General features: G+C 41.7%; 2 long non-coding RNA genes across 2 annotated transcripts in view; one reads left to right on the plus strand and one right to left on the minus strand.

The window, feature by feature from the left end:
• Window positions 1-20,002, plus strand: part of LOC130275900 (uncharacterized) — a 106,537-nt gene that overhangs the window by 73,104 nt on the left and 13,431 nt on the right. The gene's annotated exons all lie outside the window — the stretch shown is intronic.
• Window positions 1,905-15,796, minus strand: LOC130275899 (uncharacterized). Its single transcript, XR_008844947.1, has 3 exons — window positions 15,662-15,796; window positions 5,428-5,580; window positions 1,905-2,667 (listed from the first exon to the last, which is right to left on the minus strand). It is a non-coding gene; the product is annotated as an uncharacterized LOC130275899 (long non-coding RNA).

Genomic DNA, 20,002 nt, shown 5'->3' on the forward strand with positions numbered 1-20,002 from the left:
CACATGCAACACCAAACGAAAGGGGTAGTGCATATGCAATGTCCCAGTACAGAACATGGTCCTGTACTACCCTTAGGCCCTGTCAGCTTAAGACCCTCAGTGACCGTCAGAGAGCCTCAGGAAACCCAATCCGAAAATGCCTAAGTCTAAAGTTCTAAGTCTAGTTGTGTATGCAATGTCTAGTATATAGTCTAGTCATGCATAGTATGTTATATACATAGTCACAATGTCATATTGTGTATAGTTAACTGTAAAATGTATAGTCCAGTTGTTATATGCATAGTCAAAGGTCCTTAAAGAAAAGTTATCTGTCATCACTAATCCTGTTCAACCACAAGTCCGAGCGGGTATGGACAATTTATACAAAGACTCTAAATGTTATCTGTTATTTCACCAGCCTGAAATGGACGTTTGTTATCTCAAAATGCCTCAGGACTGCATCTGGCCCCGCGGCCTCTTCATCCCTCAACTCTGACAGCACCTACATTGAGGACGACTTATGTTAAGTAGGGGGGTTTGTAATGTCCCAGAACATGGTCCTGTCCTACCCGTCAGGTTGAGACCCTCAGAGACCTGGGGGCTCCCCTGCAGGGTCTCCCCCTGTTATTTCCAGAATGTTGTGTATACTGGTTAATGTATATATAGAGCAGAGGACCTATGAGAGGTTGTCTCAAGGACCTGTAAGTCTGTCACATGTTATGTCACATAATTTGTTGTCACATGTTCTCCCAGAGAGTACCAGCTTAACTCATGACCTGCAGCTTGACCAATGAGCCTTATTCCAGCCTCCCAGCGATCTTCTGCACAGCACCCTGGTTCTCCCCAGGAACAGTGTGTCATCCCCCATAAGAAGCGATGGCCAACATACCTGCTCCATGTATTCCAGTGGGAGAACCAGAGATACAATGTTCAGGTATCACAGGGGGGGTCCCAGGGGTCAGACCGGCTGCGATTAGACACTTACACCCTATCCTTGAGATAGGGGATGATTTGTATGGCACCACAGTAAAATGACAATGTGGTAAATGTAAGCATTCGCCTTCATTTCTTTCTGATAAGAAACCACTGGTGATGTGGTAGGAAGATACCTAGTCTACCTTACCAACACGGCTTCCGTTGTATGATTTTATTAAAGACTGCTCATCATCTAAAGGAAAAAGGTCCATACATACTGTGAATTAGTCAATTACATTTAACTAACCCTAAGACTTTGTGGCCATACACCTATGGCCATATCCATAAAAGACGCCATGAAAAAAATTGTTCTGCATCCCCTATACCAGTGATCTCCAAACTGTGGCCCTCCAGATGCCAACGGCTGTCCGAGCTTGCTGGGAGTTGTAGTTTTGCCACATCTGGAGGACCACATTTTGGAGACTGCTGCTTTATACCATTGTTTTCTACATTATCATATGAGACTACATTGTCTCTAATAAAGGACCTTATGCAAACGGTGCAATAAACCTGTATCTGCATTCAACGATACAAATCCTCTCAACAGGTTAATACCCAATTACTCCGGCTTCCAAAGAGTGATTCATTATAGAATTATAGCAGCAATGAGGGACTGTACACAAAACTCTCAGTTCTTGAGAAATCCAAGAGAAGTGTTATTCTATCTCTAATAATAGTCTGTGTGACTGGGTATAACTGCATTATCATTGTGCGTATATCTCAGTAATAATATCCCAATGAATGTAATACATGGATAATACATTAACCTGTACAAAATGCTGATTGCAAAGGGCAAAAGCACAAAATTGTAATATATATATATATATATATATATATATATATATATATATAGCCCTGCGGAATCTGTAGGCGCTATATAAATAAAATGATTATTATTATTATTGTTATATTGGGGTCAGCAATGACAGTATTCACACAGGCAGTAGGTTTCAAACGTCCGAGAGGATGTTTATTTAAATTACTTTTAGGCACAAAGCATAGTGCAGACAAAACAACAAAAACCTAAGCCTGCCCAGCTCTAACTAAACATCAGGATGCCTCTCTATCCTACTGTGGGTCTAATGTCTGGCCCCAAGAAAATTCACACAAATGTCCACAGAGGAAGGTTCAGACCTGGTGGGTTTTAGCTGCAGTCCTATTTGTGGCTGTTTTCTCCTCTGTCTCTCCAGCAATCAGCAGCCACCCAACCTTCCCTGAGAACACCTTGAAATAGGGAAACCCATAGTGGACTAAGGGTGTGGACTGGAGCACTTCCACATCCAACCTGTCCTCCAGCCCAGGAAATCCAGCCCATGAAACTTAACAAGAGAGCCATAGCAGACTATGCTCTGCTAAAGCAGCATATCGTTCTGGATTTCCTTTATCGTGCCTGGCTGAGAAAACCAGGCAAAATATACACCCCATCCACCACTTACCCGTATACTTTACCACAATATATAGACTTATAAGTAAGTGGCTGTAGATGAAAGATAAACTGAGCAACGCATAAAGTGCTCATTTTGTGGCCTAAACCTATATCTGTTAAAATTCTGAAAGGAATAGGAGAGAGTAGAGAGGCTTGGTTTCCTTATTATGCAGAGCGAAAGATGTACAGTAGGCACCACGAAAATAACCCATGTGGCTGCTTTTTGCAGGTTCATCTCATCTATTCGGTAATGGGTGGTGAGACCCTGCATGTGGTTTCCACAGGTGCTGCGAACAAAAAAACGGAAAATATACTCAGGTTATCTGGGCCATTTTTAGACTAAGCAGGGTCTGCAAGCGCTAAGATACAGGTATAATACAAATCAATTTGCATTATGAAACTGCTGTAGAAAACAGCTGATGTATTTAGCATACCATTTGATCGAATAGTGTGTACCATCCCACCACAGTAAGGCTGACCCTAGACTATAGATAGGCCTCTAGCAAGTCTACAAATTCAAGACATGTACGATACAACCTCCATCTTGGTTGTACACTCCACTCATCCCCTTGTTTAGTTTCAAGCAGAGAATAGCTGAATCCTACATGCTCTGAATTTGTAGACTTGCTAGAGGCCTACCTATCTTTCTCAAAACCAGTGTAGAGGAAGAGTGGTACAGTTGCCCTTGGCAACAAATCAGGGTGCTTCTTTTATTTCTTTCACAGGCCTCTTTTAAATTGAAAGAAGCAATCTGATTGGTTGCTATGGGCAACTGCACCACTTTTCCTATGCACAGGTTTTGATAAATCTCCCCCTTGATCTTAGCCCAGATCACACTGGGTGCACACTATAGAATGTTTAAGCCGAATTCCGTTTTGAAAGTCCAATCGGAAATTCCGTTGCAGCAGAGTCCCATTGCTGGCAATGGGATTCCGCTTCACAGTTCACACTATGGAATTTTATCGCTGTGGAAAGGCCATCCCAAAAGAATGGACTTGTCCATTCTTTAGGTGGAATCGGCTCCACAGAAATTGTCGTCTATAGGGACGGCAATGTCCTCGCAGTCCCAGCGTTAGCTGCATTCGAAAGCTCCAGACTAAAGTTTTCCGCCCAGAGCTTCATAAGTGTGAACCTGGCCTAATAGTGCCATCTTTTAAGCCTCACACAGTAGAGTTTTTCCTTTTAATGCCTCCCACTGTAATATTGCCAAAATGTATGCATTTCTGCACAGAAATCATGCCCATTTTGTCCCCCCCCCCCCCAAAAAAAAGAGACAAAAACTGATGTTACATCAGCTACATAAACTGATTATGCCTGAAGGGATCACAAATGCTGATGTGAAACTAGCCTTACTGCAAAGTGAATTATTTTGAACACAAACTAAGGCCAAGTTCACATTAGCGTTGAGTTTAGAGGAGCTCCGGGAGCAAAGTCTGTTTAATTTATGGGAGCTAAGCAGAGAAAAAATCCTGCATGTCCTAATTTTTCTCCTCTCAATTCCTGTGAAATTATGGACCACAGACCGAAACCCATGGACCCCATTTAAAGTCAATGGGACCCACGGAGACCCAGAAGTGTCAATTTTGCTCCGACGCGTTTAGGGTCCGTTCAGTCCAAAAAAGTAAAGGAGCCCAACGCACGGTGAAAAGGTCAGAGCACAACAGCTGTGTGCACATAGCCTGAAGAACAAACAGCGTTCATAGAGAAATATCTTCTCAACATGGTTACCCTTGATGTGGAGATTCTATACGGAAATAAGCCCCATAGAAAAATTTTATGTGAAAATGATTGTTCTATAAATAAGGAATGTTACACTTCTTTGGAGAGGGGTGCTAGTTATTTAGGAAAACCTGTAGAAGTTTGTTAGAGATTCATGAAAAGTCTATTTCAGGGCACCTCCATGTTTTTCTACTTGAGCCCTACCAGCCAGAACTTGTTGATGACTGTGCTCCACCACCATTGATGATTGGGCTCCACCACCATTGATGATTGGGCTTCACCACCATTGATGATTGGGCTCCACCACCATTGATGATTGGGCTCCACCACCACTATTTGAAGTCCATTCCAATAAGAAAAAATAATGTTCAATGTATCCTTTGTTTGTACCCTGAGCTCAGTATAATGCTAAAATAAGAACAGATAGAGTCAATTATGTTGTTAAACCAGAGACTGGCACAAGTCTATCTAACAGTTTGAGAAATACTAACCATACCACCTCAATGGATGAGATGCTAATAGATATAATTAAAGGGGAAAGAAGCTAATAGATCTAAAGAATACTTCCCTTTAGTGCATATTGATGAATGACTACAGCTACTTTACTATGAGTCTTGGGTGAGGGGAGGGGCACCAAAATAAGTTGGTACTTTCCCTGAACCCCTTGAACAATACCCTGACAAGTCCATGTGGGAAAGAACGGCATATTGATTTCATGCCACTTTACCCCTTGGGAATAATGCTTGGGGTTATAGACCCACCACTCAGCTCTCAACAGAAAATGCCTCTATAGTCTATGCAGGGCCGACCTTAGTTGTTCAGGCACCCTGTGCAAGCTAACCTTGTGCCCCCCCCCCCTGGCCTGCCCACAATATTATTTCAAAGATAAGATATAGATCGCGGGGGGTCCTGGCAGTCAGCTGGAAGGGGGGGGGCATGCCGTACCCCGCACAGAGCACCGACCGACACGGCCCTCCATGTACCCCATAAAGGTACATGGAGGGGGCGTGCCAGCTGCGGCTTCCTGCGAGGTACATACGTCAGCTTCCAGCAAACTCCCCGGGCCTGTGCAGGAGATCGCGGGGGGGGGTTTAAGGTTTTTACTGCTGAGACCCCCACCGATCACCTCGGTTGAAGTGGTTCTCCAGCTGTTGGAAAGCTAAAACTCCCATCATGTATGGAGAGCCTCAGGCATTATGGGAGTTGTAGTTTTGTAACAGCTGGAGAGACACAGATTGGACACAGTTTTACCCATCATCACTGCAGAACTTACAAGTGACTACAGCTCTGATGGGACAGTCAGGAGAATACACAATGATATCAGTTACCTGAGTGACGTCTTCTGACTTGAGTGATATCTTCTCTGTTATCTTTTCTTCTTCATCTGGTCCAGAGACCAGTTCTTCCTCCAGCTCCATCTTCTTTGCAGAGTCTGACATCCAGACATCATTGGCTCCTCACTGTCAGCAGATCCTCATCCTCTGCATGAAGACAGTAATCATTATAACCTTGCCAGAAAGTGTACCCTAAATAAAATACTGCCCCACACTGTACCCTGAATATAATACTGCCACACACTGTACCCTGAATATAATACTGCCACACACTGTACCCACTAAATATAATACTGCCACACACTGTACCCTGAATATAATACTGCCACACACTGTACCCTGAATCTAATACTGCCACACACTGTACCCACTCAATATAATCCTGCCACACACTGTACCCTGAATATAATACTGCTATAAACTGTACCCTAAATATAATCCTGCCACACACTGTACCCTGAATATAATATTGCCACACACTGTACCCAGAATATAATACTGCTATACACTGTACCCTGAATATAATACTGCCACACACTGTACCCTGAATATAATCCTGCCACACACTGTACCCAGAATATAATACTGCTATACACTGTACCCATAATATAATACTGCTACACACTGTACCCTGAATATAATACTGCTATACACTGTACCCTGAATATAATACTGCCATACACTGTACCCTGAATATAATCCTGCCACACACTGTACCCTGAATATAATACTGCCACACACTGTACCCAGAATATAATACTGCCACACACTGTACCCAGAGTATAATACTGCTATACACTGTACCCTGAATATAATACTGCTATACACTGTACCCTGAATATAATACTGCCATACACTGTACCCTGAATATAATCCTGCCACACACTGTACCCTGAATATAATACTGCCACACACTGTACCCAGAATATAATACTGCCACACACTGTACCTTGAATATAATCCTGCCACACACTGTACCCTTAATATAATCCTGCCACACTCTGTACCCCCTGAATATAATTCTGCCACACACTGTACCCTGAATATAATTCTGCCATACATGCATAAACATCATATATACATATACACCCCCTCTTATCCTCTGCGTCCTCATCACCCCCAAAACCCCCACCAAACCCCTCCTCATCACTACTATAACCTCCCCTCTCCTCATCAACCCCATAACCCCCCCTGCACCTCTCATCCCTCCATAACCCCCTGCACCTCTTATCACCTCCAGAACCCCCCTGCACCTTTCATTTCCCCCTGCACCTCATCACCTCCATAACCCCCCTCTCCTAATCACCCCCATAACCCACCCTGCACCTCTCATCACCCCCATAACCCCCTTGCTCCTCTTATCACCCCCCTGCATCTCTTATCACCCCCACCCCGCCCCCTGCACCTCTCATCAACCCCATAACCAACCCTGCACACCTTATCACCCCCCCTGCACCTCTTATCACCCCCCGCCCCCCTGCACCTCTCATCAACCCCATAACCCCCCTGCACCTCTCATCACCCTATAACCCCCCTGCACCTCTCATCACCCCCTGCACCTCTCATCACCCCCATAACCCCCCCTGCACCTCTCATCACCCCCATAACCCCCCTGCACCTCTCATCACCCCCATAACCCCCCCTACACCTCTCATCATCCCCATAACCCCCCTGAACCTCTCGTTACCCCATAAACCCCTGCACCTCTCATCACCACCATAGCACCCCACTGCACCTCTCATCACCCCCATAACACCCCCTGCACCTCTTATCACCCCCCTGCACCTCTTATCACCCCCCCCCCCCCTCCCGCACCTCTTGATGTGGAGATTCTATACGGAAATAAGCCCCATAGAAAAATAAAATGGGAAAGTGATTGTTCTATAAATAAGGAATGTTACACTTCTTTGGAGAGGGGTGCTAGTTATTAAGAAAACCTGTAGAAGTTTGTAGGAGATTCATGAAAAGTCTATTGCAGGGCACCTCCATGTTTTTCTACTTGAGCCCTACCAGCCAGAACTTGTTGATGACTGGGCTCCACCACCATTGATGATTGGGCTCCACCACCACTATTTGAAGTCCATTCCAATAAGAAAAAATAATGTTCAATTCATCCTTTGTTTGTACCCTGAGCTCAGTATAATGCTAAAATAAGAACAGATAGAGTCAATTATGTTGTTAAACCAGAGACCGGCACAAGTCTAACAGTTTGAGAAATACTGACCATACCACCTCAATGGATGAGATGCTAATAGATCTAATTAAAGGGGAAAGAAGCTAATATATAATATATATATATATATATATATATATATATATATATATATACATATTTAAAGAATACTTCCCATATTGATGAATGACAGTCCATCCAACAGCTACTTTACTATGAGTCTTGGGTGAGGGGAGGGGCACCAAAATAAGTTGGTACTTTCCCTGAACCCCTTGAACAATACCCTGATAAGTCCATGTGGGAAAGAACGGCATATTGATTTTATGCCACTTTACCCCTTGGGAGTAACGTTTGGGGTTATAGACCCACCACTCAGCTCTCAACAGAAAATGCCTCTATAGTCTTTGTGGCCTTAGCAATCATTGTGTCTTTTACATGTATTCATTTATGAATATTTATTTATTTTAGAAATTTTACAGATAATAAAAAAAGACAAATACTAGGAGTTCATATCATGTATTCAAGCTCCACAGTATCTACAACATAAACAGGAAGCTAAAAGCATAAAAAATATTTCCCATTAGTGTGAGGATTGGTTCTTCAAAAGGTAAAAATAAGGAAGGTGTGGCACACTACAAAGCTGGCACCTTCAATCCATATAAACCCCAATTATGTTCTACAACTCTGTCTTGTGACAGCGGATCCGTCGCCACCTGAGATAGAAACTGTTCTGCTCTAATGGATTTTGCCAGCAGCAAAGAATATTTTGCATTAAGAAAATTGTCATGTACGGTAAATCCAATGTCAGTAATGTCAAATTAAAAGGAGGCAGAAATGTCAGGAACCTGAAGGTTCAATGATTTCTTGTGTTCACCAGTAAAAGAATCAATAAATATCACTGATCTCTTTAAATTAGAAATTACTTTTCTTAAAATCAGTAAATCCAGGAAAGCTAGAAGATTCTATATTCATATTTTATAGGATTTGTAGCCTGTGACCAAGTTTATAATAGATGAATAAATGAACAGTTCAGGCAAAACTTAATCACTATGGGGGTCATTTGCTATGTGTGGCTCATTGGTCCGTCCATCTTTTGTCCGCTGGATTTACTAAGGGACGCAAGCCTGATAAATTTCCCACAAAAACTTTGTTTGCCTTAGCTACAGCCAGTAATTTGTATTTGTTTTTGCTTTATTCCTTACTAGCATCATTCAGGGCCATATCTGCAATGAGGCAAGATGAGTATCTCACCTAAGTCAGCAAATTCTAAAGTCTGAGAGGGGCAGCTTGTTCCATGGAGTGCCTGTAAATGATACCGTCTAGCATGTAACACACTAACCCCCCATGTTTTTCTCGTTCTATTCTATTGGCTGTACTGACCATTTGATGTGCAGATGGAATTTAGTAATTATTTTGTAACTGTATTATTATTATATAGAGGTATTCCCTTTGCTGGTACTATTACACTAGTATACTTTCTTCACTTAGAGCTTTCTTACTTTCTAACTTATGATTTTCAGTTTAGGGGGAGGCGGTCACCATTTCGGTTTTTGCAACAGGCAGCAGAAAAGATAGAATCATCCCTGACCATCATCATTCACTTGTGTCATTATCCATTCTATTATCTTTGGATCCAGCCCATCTATTGGTGAGTTGCTTTTCTTGCCCTTGGTACCTGCCAGCATTGATACATGCTTCATTTGTTTTCTATTGTAACTGTCTGCCACAGTTGGGACACAGGAAAGGCGACTAGTATAGTAAAGCCCAGTTCTGCCATCTGTTGACCAGCCAGCATCTTTACAATTATGCCTATACAGTGATCCCTCAACTTACAATGGCCTCAACATACAATAGTGTCATCATACAATGGTCATTTCTGGACCATTGTAAGTTGAAACCAGACTCAACATGCAATGCTACAGACAGTCCAGATCTGTGAAATGTGTCAATGGCTGGAAGAACTGACCAATCAGAATGGGCTTTACTGGTAAAAACCCCTGTATTACTGAAGTGCATGCACTGACTGGTATCTGATAGCACCCCCTACAGTACAGGGTGGTATTACATGTTCTGTACTCTTTACCTGTGCCAGGGTTAGCTGCTCCTTTGGACATCAGGTGAGGGTGACTCCATTACTTTTTTTTAGGACACTGTGTACTGTACAGGACCCTGAAGAAGCTCCTGTCCTCTACATAGACCAGTGTTTCCCAAGCAGGGTGCCCCCAGCGGTTACAAAACTACAACTCCCAGCATGCCCGGACAGCCTTTGGCTGTCTGGGCATGCTGGGAGTTGTAGTTTTGCAACAGCTGGAGGCTCCCTGCTTGGCAAACACTGACATAGACAGTGATTTACAGCTCCCAGCAGATCTTTCTTACTTTTATATGTAAGGACTTTTTCTTCAATTCTCACTTTTTCCTATTTTTGGATGCCATTTTGGTGCCTTTAGAACCAATTACCAGGTTTCCATAGAGTTCTGGTCTCAACATACAATGGTTTCAACATACAATGGTCGTCCCAGAACCAATTAATATTGTAACTTGAGGGACCACTGTACAGGGTCTGAGGGGTGGGGCTTTCAAGTAACACAAGCATTCAAGTAACTTTAAAGTAAGGACCTATGTACCATGCACCATTCCCTTAGGCCCTGCAGAAGGCATAACAAAGTAGATCAGTGTTCTAGAGTGTTCTTTTAAATAGGATGCTCTTGCGAGACAGTCTGACCCCAAAAATATATATATAAAAAGTAGATACATTTTCTTTAAAAAAAATAAAAAATAAAAAAAACCATTTAGGTTCTATTAAAACACTTATATCCAAGCGCTGAACTGAATGTGTTGGGATTAATCGTGCTCATTAGTCATTGCTCTCCGGGTCTGTTCCTTTTAATAATTATGGTAAGAAAATCTGCTGATGTTATTTGCCGGCTGCCAGAGCACAGCCACGATCTGGTCCTGAAACTCCGGGATTCAGATGATAGAAACAGATTTTGGATGGTGACTCATCAACTCAGATTATGTATCTCATGTCAATTATTGCTTAACTACAGTGTCCATAATCCCACAGCCGATGATTCATTTCATGTTTTTGGATTCCCTAATGCTTTATTTAATAAAAGACACACAGTCCTCTAAATCTCCTGCATGAGAGATCGCTATGTCATGAGCAGCTTCAGACATTTTACTTGTACCCGTTTTCTTCAATCAGTAGTGTGGTTCTAGAGACTATGGATAAATCTAAGCTAAAAAAAAAAAAAAAAGCTTTAAAAATTATTAAAGTTTTTTTTAAGAAAGATTTATCTTTTTTTCTTCAATAAAATAACTGTTCAAAAATCATACGGGTGCAGTACATTGAATTGACTGTTAATAATTGGGGGCCTGACTAGAGATTTCAGTGTTTTTGAAGAACCAACCTATTACAAAAGAAAAATAAATGATGACATCTTACTATGACATCACCCTAACCGTTTTTACTTTACCGTGACATCATTATGTGCCTTACTCCTGTGCTTTCATTTAATATTATATTATTGTGTGTGTTGTCCCTGTGCTGTGACATTACTTGTGTTCATTATGCCCGCGTTCTGTGACATTACTGTGCACATTATTTTAGCGTGACATCACTAAGTATACTATCCCTGTACTGTGACGCCATGATGTGTGACGTTTGTGAGGTCTCAAATCTTTGCAAATTGATGCAATGCAGACAAACACGTCAACTGCGCCAAAGAAGAACCCAAAATTGACACCTTCTCCCATAGTTTGTGACATGTTACAGGTAACACAATGGTAAAATAGATATAACAGTATACAATATATTAAAGGGGTATTCAAGGAAAAAAGTTTTTTTTCTTTCTATATCAACTGGCTCCATAAAGTTAAACAGATTTGTAAATTACTTCTATTAAAAAATCTTAATCCTTCAAATAATTATCAGCTGCAGAAGTTGAGTTGTTCTTTTGTGTCTGGCAACAGTGCTCTCTGCTGACATCTCTGCTTGTCTCGGGAACTGCACAGAGTAGAAGAGGTTTGCTTTGGGAATTTGCTTCTACTCTGGGCAGTTCCCGAGACAGGTGTCATCAGAGAGCACTTAGACCGAAAAGAACAACTCAACTTATAAATACTGAAAAGATAACGATTTTTTAATAGAAGTAATTTACAAATCTGTTTAACTTTCTGGAGCCAGTTGATATATAAAAAAATTTTTTTCCTGGATAACCCCTTTAAGACCCACCCACCCCTAGGTACATTTCACCTCTTTCTCTTGAGGCTTCACATTTTTAACAAAAGCAAACACACCAAAATTGCTGTGATAACAGTAATGCAAATCAAAATTATATTACACATAAATCTAGATGTGCTGATAATTTTTTTTTTTTTGTAACAGAGAGACAAAGACAGAACATAGGAAGTGGGGGTAGGGATTAGCTATTGCATGATAGAGAGAGAAAGCCTGGGCTGTATATCTGCAATCTGTGAGCCTGTCTGCCTTCTCCAGAGTGTCCACATTATGAATGAAAGGTAAATCAAGGCCTACTTTTTATATTGGACCATCCATAAAGTTCTGGGAAGCTATCCTCTGCATTTTTACTACTTTATGTATGCAGTGCTGCCTTTTAAATATAATCTGCCTTCCCTTAACATGTCACCAGCAGTGGCAGCAGCAGCAGTTCAGTGCTTAGTGTAACAACTTCCTTCCTGTGCAGCTTTTCCTTTCATTTCTGCTAACATAGCATCTGGATAAACCTGTGCCATTGGAAACCCCCTTTTTCCTCACATTTGATCTATAGTGTACTCCAAATCCTTCCCCAGCACATTGTCAGTCCAGTTCACTTTCACAAGCAGTATGTCATGGCACAGGTTTCTTATGTGATTGTCCAGACAAGTAAGGGGAAGGAAGTCCCTTTGTGTGTATTACTAGTGTGTAGTAACAGCCTAGCTCTGATCCCACCCCCTGAAATGTAAATAAGGAAAAATATCTCTGCACCATCAAATATACTCTCAGGTGCTCAAAAACAGGCATGATAGCACTAAACATAACCTTGTTACCACTAAAGGGTTAATCTAACAAAATCATGAAGGTTTAAAAAAAAAAATTTATGGAATGACAGGTAAGCCTAACTGTCCAAAGTTATCATCTGGTCCCAACTGAATGCATGTTTTTACAGTCACCTTCACTAGTACTGGACATCGATAAACGGGACCTATCTGTAGGCTTGTGCTGCCCTAAACACTTTTAGCATGAAATAGTGTCAGGGTATCAGATTACAGTATAATGGGTCTCATTTACTAAGAGTGTCGGGTTTTTACTAGTGGGAAATGTTGTCTCAGACTTGCAGGATTCCTCTCTGTGATGGCCCAATACGGGATGGAGTTACTACGTACCTTTCCTGTCCTGTTAGGTAGTATCACTCAGTGTCTCCAGGGCCCCCTGTAGTTGTTTTCCCATTTGTATATATGTTGGATATTAAAATATTTGTTGTACCTTTAATAAAATGTATCATATGATTGCTACCCAGGAGGTACCAGTGACCAGCTGTCCCCAGAGTGACCAGTGGGCTCTCTGCTAGTCTCCCCCATATAAGCCCAGGGTGGAGCTAGCTTCTCTCTCTCTTACTTCCTGCTGAGGTCCAGTAAAGGTGTGCCTAGTGTGTGTGTCCAGAGTAGTGGAGGCCTCAAATCAAGTCCTGCAGCCACTAGTCAAGTGCAAGTAAGATAAAGTCACCGTCCTGTCAGTCACAAGTCAGTCAAGTCACGGTATCTGTCTACCCAGCGTTGCCTGCACTTAATTCTCCAGTCCAACTACAAGTCCCAGCAAACCTGTGAGGTCTCTGTGTCACTTGTCACCTCCTTGGAACCTGGCTGTCCTGCATAGACTGTAACAACTGTCTACCCTCAGTAAAGCTACTGTTATCCGTAACTTAGTGCGGGTGTCTTCATTGCCCCTGTGCCTAGTCCAGGATCCAGCAGTATACCTTTGGGTGGTTAAGGATAAACCACGCCATGGCGTCACAAACACAAGGGGTTAATGTCATCTGCCCCTAGGGTAATTACATCTGCCCTGCACCTCACACCCCGCCATATCACATCTCTATTTACTATGGGGAAAAGTCGGGAACATTTTCTAACCAGCTTTCTCTATGTGTAAATTTCCAGCCATTTATCCACCGGATTTTTTGTGTATTCAATAGTAAATAGGTCGGGTTGCCAAACCACGCCCATTTGTACCGGTCACACCCTCTTTGCGACAAACCGCACCCTTTTTTGGCTTTTCACAGTGCAATGTCGGGTTTGTTGGATTTTCCTGGCGCACACTGTCGCACACTGGCGCAGACACTCTACACCAAAATAATCAGACAAAAACTGGTCAGTTTTAATTTAGTAAATGAGGGCCATTGTGTTTTTCTCTAAATCACTCCAGCATTTCAGTCTGTGGTTAGTGCAGCATGAACCTGCCGACAAGTGCCCTTTAATAAACAGACAAGTATCTCAATATGTATGGTGTTTATTTTATGCTTATAACCTTTATGTTTGTTTATTCTATGTGTAATGAGCTTTGGCTGTTGCAGTGAAATAACCCCCCTCTGAAAAGCAGCAGACAATCCCTTAAGCAGCATGTTGTTTAGCAAAGTGCTTACTGGTTGCATCACCTAGTAACAAGCTCTAATGGGGATTGTCTCTAATTTTCCTAATTGATCACAATATTCCATCTAACTACTATTTCATTGCATAATGTACACCTCTCCACATCCATTAAAACCATCTAAACTGTTTTTCTAAACACTATACACACTTTCCTTTTTTCTCCCCTTAAGTAATCTTGCTATTTCAGTGACAGTCTTGATGGCTAATGTACTATAGTAATTACTGACTATTTTTTTTTTTTAATGATTTGTACATTTTCCCCTTCATTTGCCCAGGGCATTTTGCCAACATGATGTTTACTGTTAATAATAAACATTTACCATAAGCTATTAGGAATTAGGGCTCGTTTACATGGCCTTTGTGCACCGGTAAAAGGAGCTCCGTTGGTCAGTCTATCGGGGGGACAGGAGTTGAGAGGAGAAAAAAACTGTGCATGTTCTATTTTTTTACTGCTCAGCTTCTGTAATATACCGGACACTTGATGGACCCCATTTAGATCAATGGGATCTATCGGAACCCGGCGGTGTCAGTTATGCTACGACCTGTTCAGGGTCCGTTTAGCACAAAAAAGGAGCTTAACCCTTAACTCCTTAAGGACGCGGGGCATACCTGTACGTCCTGCGCCCACTCCCACTATAATAATGCGGGGCATGACCCCGCATTATTTCTGGTCTGTCCTGGAGGCTAACACTAGCCATGGCAAATAGCGGGCGTCATCGATCCCATCATCGATCACAGATATTAACTGTGTACGCATTAAGTTTTAGTCCATTCCCTGCATCTATGTTTACTTTGCAGCACTGTAAAGCACGTAAAGCAGACCACACTTTTTAGTCACACTAAGTAAATATATACATGCAGAAATTGAACTAAACATAGACACTAGCCCTTGACTATGTTTAGGCCACTAAAGTAATTGGTGGTATTGCCACTACACAACAGTATATGTTGACAGAATATATACCCTAAGTGTAAGGTTAAATCATAATGTGAATATATAAGACCATATATAGTAGCCAGAGAAGGAAAGGAAACAGAGGTAACTACTTCCCCCTACCTCCACTTCCACAAATATTCCCACATACGGTGACCATATAATGGTAGTTATCAGCTGCACACAGGCTCTGCAGACCACATAAGCGATTACATACAGTTACATCAGGTGACTCGCGAGTGACGTCTTCTCTGATCAGAGTTGGTTACTTTCCTTTTTCTTCTCCATCCAGCCCAGAATGTCATGACAATTAATTACAGACACAACTCGGCTCCACAGAAACTGCAAGACAAACATTTTAGGCTCTGCTCTTTTCCAGCACCTATAGTGGCCCAAACTGTAATAATGCCCCCCTGTAAAGATTACCAGCCCTTCTGTATATCCCCATATGGCAGTAGGCCCAGACCAAAGTTAGTTACCATCACAGTCCGACTCCACAGTAGTGGCTGTACAGCTCCTCAGTGGCGGGCAGCCGAGGGCCCGGTGTATTCTAGCAGACGTGACTGTCTCAGCACATCTACTTCCAGCAGCCATTGCCCTGTTAAAGTGGTAGAGGTCGGCTGCATTCCTAATGTGGTGGTGACGGCCCTGGGTGACTGTCACTCAAGAATACACACTGTAACAAATTACATTTCTGATAACAAACTGTAACAAACCCTTCATAGAATTAAGGACACAGACCATTTTGGCCTTGAAGACACAGAAAGTTTCCTTTTTTTGCATTTTGATTTTTTCCTCCACCCTTTCTAAGAGCTATAACTAGTTTTGCCATCCACAGACCCACAAGGGAGGTTTATTATTACTGTTCTAAATGTAGGCAAAATAAACTAAACAAGACAAGCAGAAGCGGTGTCAAAATTATTATGGCTGGCTCACTTTACATCAATAATTTGCACAAAAATAATGGTGCACCCTATTAATTTGTCTGCTAAATTTTACAACTCCTCTAAGCCAGACCTCTTTTTCTCTTTTTTTATTGATACTTTTCAAACTGTGTAAAGAGGCTAAAAAAAAGCATCTAAAGCACATAAGGCTGTGTTCATGTGGTGGCCCACCAAGTGGAAGCACTAGTTGCTACCTGGAATATAGTTTGGGTCGCTGTTGTCATAAAACTTTTACTGGCCTGTCTAGGGTCTTTCTCTTAAAGGCTGAAGCCTAGCTCTCTAAGTTTATTACATTACTAATGTGTTTCTATGTATTACCTGCATGTTCTGAGCCTTAAATAAAGGGTTAACCATTTCAGTTATTCTGACTAGCGTGTCCTGATACAGAGGTACAAGGTAGCATTCAGCCATTCGGCTCATCATACCTACAATAATACATAACCCTAATTCTGACATCATAAACACTTTTGTGTACCTCAGCCATATAGCAAAACCTGTTAGATTGCCAATAGTGCAATATTAACAATTCCCCGGTGCACTACATTCACACATTTTGGTCAGCATTTAGTCAAAATTTTTATCAGTATTTTTGTCTAAAACCAGGAATTTATTCAAAAACATTGAAATATGTGCAAATGTTTCCAATATAATTTTTCTGTGTTGGTTCCAGCCACGTATCAGCTAAAATACTGATCTGAAATAAAGACCAAATACTGACATAAAAATATGCATAAACCAAGCCCTAGGCTATTACCAAAAATAATAACTTTATATAATAACTAACCTCTTAACCTCGGTCCTGCTATTTAAAACGGGGTCACGCCGTGACCCCGCGTCATACCGAGTCGGTCCCGGCTATCATAAGCTTATGATAGCCGGGACCCTGGGCTAATAGCGTGCGGCACAGATAGTTGTGTTGCTCGCTATTAACCCTTCAGATGCGGCGATCAAAGTTGAAAACAAAAGTAAAAGCTTCCCGGCAGCTCAGTCGGGCTGATCGGGACTATCGCGATAAAGTCGCAATGTCCCGATCAGCTAGGACGCGAGCGGAGGCCCCCTTACCTTCCTCCATCACGTCCAATCGGCGTTTGATTGCTCCAAGCCTGAGCTACAGGCTTGAGCAATCAACCCCCTATTACGCTGATCCATGCAAAGCTATGGCTTTGCAGGGATCAGGGTAAAAGATCAGTGTGTGCAGTGTTATAGATCCCTATGGGGGCTATAACACTGCAAAAAAAAAAGTTAATAAAGGTCATATAACCCCTTCCCTAATAAAAGTTTGAATCACCCCCCTTTTCCCCATAAAAAAAACCTGTGTAAATAAAAATAAAAATAAACATATGTGGTATCACTGTGTGCATAAATGTCCGAACTATAAAAATATATTGTTAATTAAACCGCACGGTCAATGGCGTACGCGCAAAAAAAATCCAAAGTACAAAATAGCGTATTTTTGGCCACTTTTTATATCATGAAAAAATGAATAAAAAGCGATCAAAAAGTCTATTCAATACAAACTTGGTACCGATAAAAACTTCAGCACACGAAAAAGTTAGTCCTCATACTGGCCCGTACGAGGATAAATAAAAACGTTATAGGTGTCAGAAGATGAGAATATTTAACGTATAAATTTTCCCGCATGTAGTTATGATTTTGTTCAGAAGTACAACAAAATCAAACCTATATAAGTAGGATATCATTTTAACCGTATGGACCTACAGAATAAAGAGAATGTGTCATTTTTACCGAAAAATACACTGCGTAGAAACGGAAGCCCACAAATTTACAAAATGAAATTTTTTCTTCAATTTTGTCGCACAATGAATTTTTTTTTCCGTTTCGCCGTGGATTTTTTGGTAAAATGACTGATGTCACTGCAAAGTAGAATTGGCAGCACAAAAAATAAGCCATCATATGGAATTTTAGGTGCAAAATTGAAACTGTTATGATTTTTAGAAGGTGATGAGGAAAAAATAAAAATGCAAAAACGCCCCTTTAGGGTGCGTTCACACGCCTTTTTTAATTTTGCGAGTTTTCCGCTGCGTATTTGAAAGGGGGCGGACTCTTCTCGGCTGTCCACAGCAGATTTTCTATGGAGGAATTTACGCTGCGGAAAATCCGCCGCAAGCCCCATTGAAGTCAGTAGGGACTGCAGCAGATTTTCCGCAGCGTAAATTCTGCCGCGGAAAATCTGCTATGGACAACCGAGAAGACCCCTCCCACTTTCAAATACGCAGCGGAAAACCCGCAAGGACAAATAGCGTGTAAACGCACCCTAAAGGGGTACTCCGCCCCTAGACATCTCATCCCCTATCCAAAGGATAGGGAATAAGATGTCAGATTGCCGTGGTCCCGCTGCTGGGGACCCCCGGGATTGCCGCTGTGGCACCCCGCTGTCATTACTGCACAGAGCGGGTTCGCTCTGCATGTAATGATGGGCGGTACAGGGGCCGGAGCATCGTTATGTCACGGCTCTGCACTCGCTCTGTGCAGTAATGACAGCGGGGTGCTGCAGCAGCAATCTTGGGGGTCCCCAGCAGCGGGACCGTGGCGATCTGACATCTTATCCCCTATCTTTTGGATAGGGGATAAGATGTCTAGGGGCGGAGTACCCCTTTAAGGGGCTAAGATGATAGTTTTCGGTTCAAAAACTGAACAAAGTATAGAGTGTGAACATAGTCTTACTCTGACAAACATCATATATGCCTGTTTTTTACACTATTCAAACTATATTTTGGCACATATTTTGCATAGATAATCTAACCACGAGTTCCCTGTGTATCTTATTTTAATGTACTGTTATTATGCATTCAGCTAAACTGAATAGAACCATCTCCTTTGCTATTGAATTATAAATAACTGGCCTTCAAAGTGTTACGTCCCTCTGTAACATGCAATGCTTGTTTACAAAACCTGAAATATATTACACTCTCTGTACAATTGTTTGCCTTGAACTATATTGTTTTTCCATATAGTGCGGCTGTTTATGTTACAATTGAACAAGGCCCTTGGTTCTCTTAATTTACTGAATAGAAAACATTTGTGTTTACTCTTGGGGATTGTTGTACTTGGTAAAAGGAGTGTAAATAAAAAAATTTTGTATATATTATAGACTGATAGCTGACAGGAGGGTGAAAATGGAAAAAGTGAAAAATGAAACTCATGTGACATGCCCTAGTAATGTCATAAAAAAATCTACTTTTATAAAATCCCTTTAATCATACTTGAAGTCACAACGCATCTCACCTATCATAGTGCCTAATCCCAAGTGCCAGTTAATGCTATTCCAATCCTGCTAACAAGTGCCAGTAAGTATGATCTAATAAGAATTAAAAGGGGTAATCCGAACATTTGTAGAAATGCACCCAGATGTAGGCAACAAAAAAAAAAAATACATAATTACATGCCCTATCCCCTGCCAGTGCCATTCCAGCAGTTATTGATATCCCTCTCATTCATCCACCAATACCCCTATACTCACATCTTCCCTCTCTTAGTCAATGTTTTATGTCTCTTTTCAACTCTACTAACTACATAACTATGAACCCATGATCGAACCCGATCCTCACTGCTCTCTGCTTCTTCCTGATTCTGATGATGTGTGAACCCTGCAAGAGCTATCAGCTTAGCCAAGCACTAAAAGATGCAGGTCACCACTTTGGCCAATGATTGACTTAGTAGGTGTTCTTGCAGGCTCAGTACAACTTTGAAAGCAGGAAAAAGTGAATTGGGGCTTTGGGACAGGTAAGTATGGGATTAATATGTATATTTTTTGGCACTACCCTGCTGTATGTGTTTAAAAAAAATAAAAATAAAAAAAAGGGTAGAGAGATGTTTTAACCCCTTAACCCCTTAAGGACCAGGCCATTTTCCACC

Source organism: Hyla sarda, chromosome 6 (assembly GCF_029499605.1).
Source record: "Hyla sarda isolate aHylSar1 chromosome 6, aHylSar1.hap1, whole genome shotgun sequence".
In the NCBI taxonomy this organism is placed as follows: Eukaryota; Metazoa; Chordata; class Amphibia; order Anura; family Hylidae; genus Hyla; species Hyla sarda.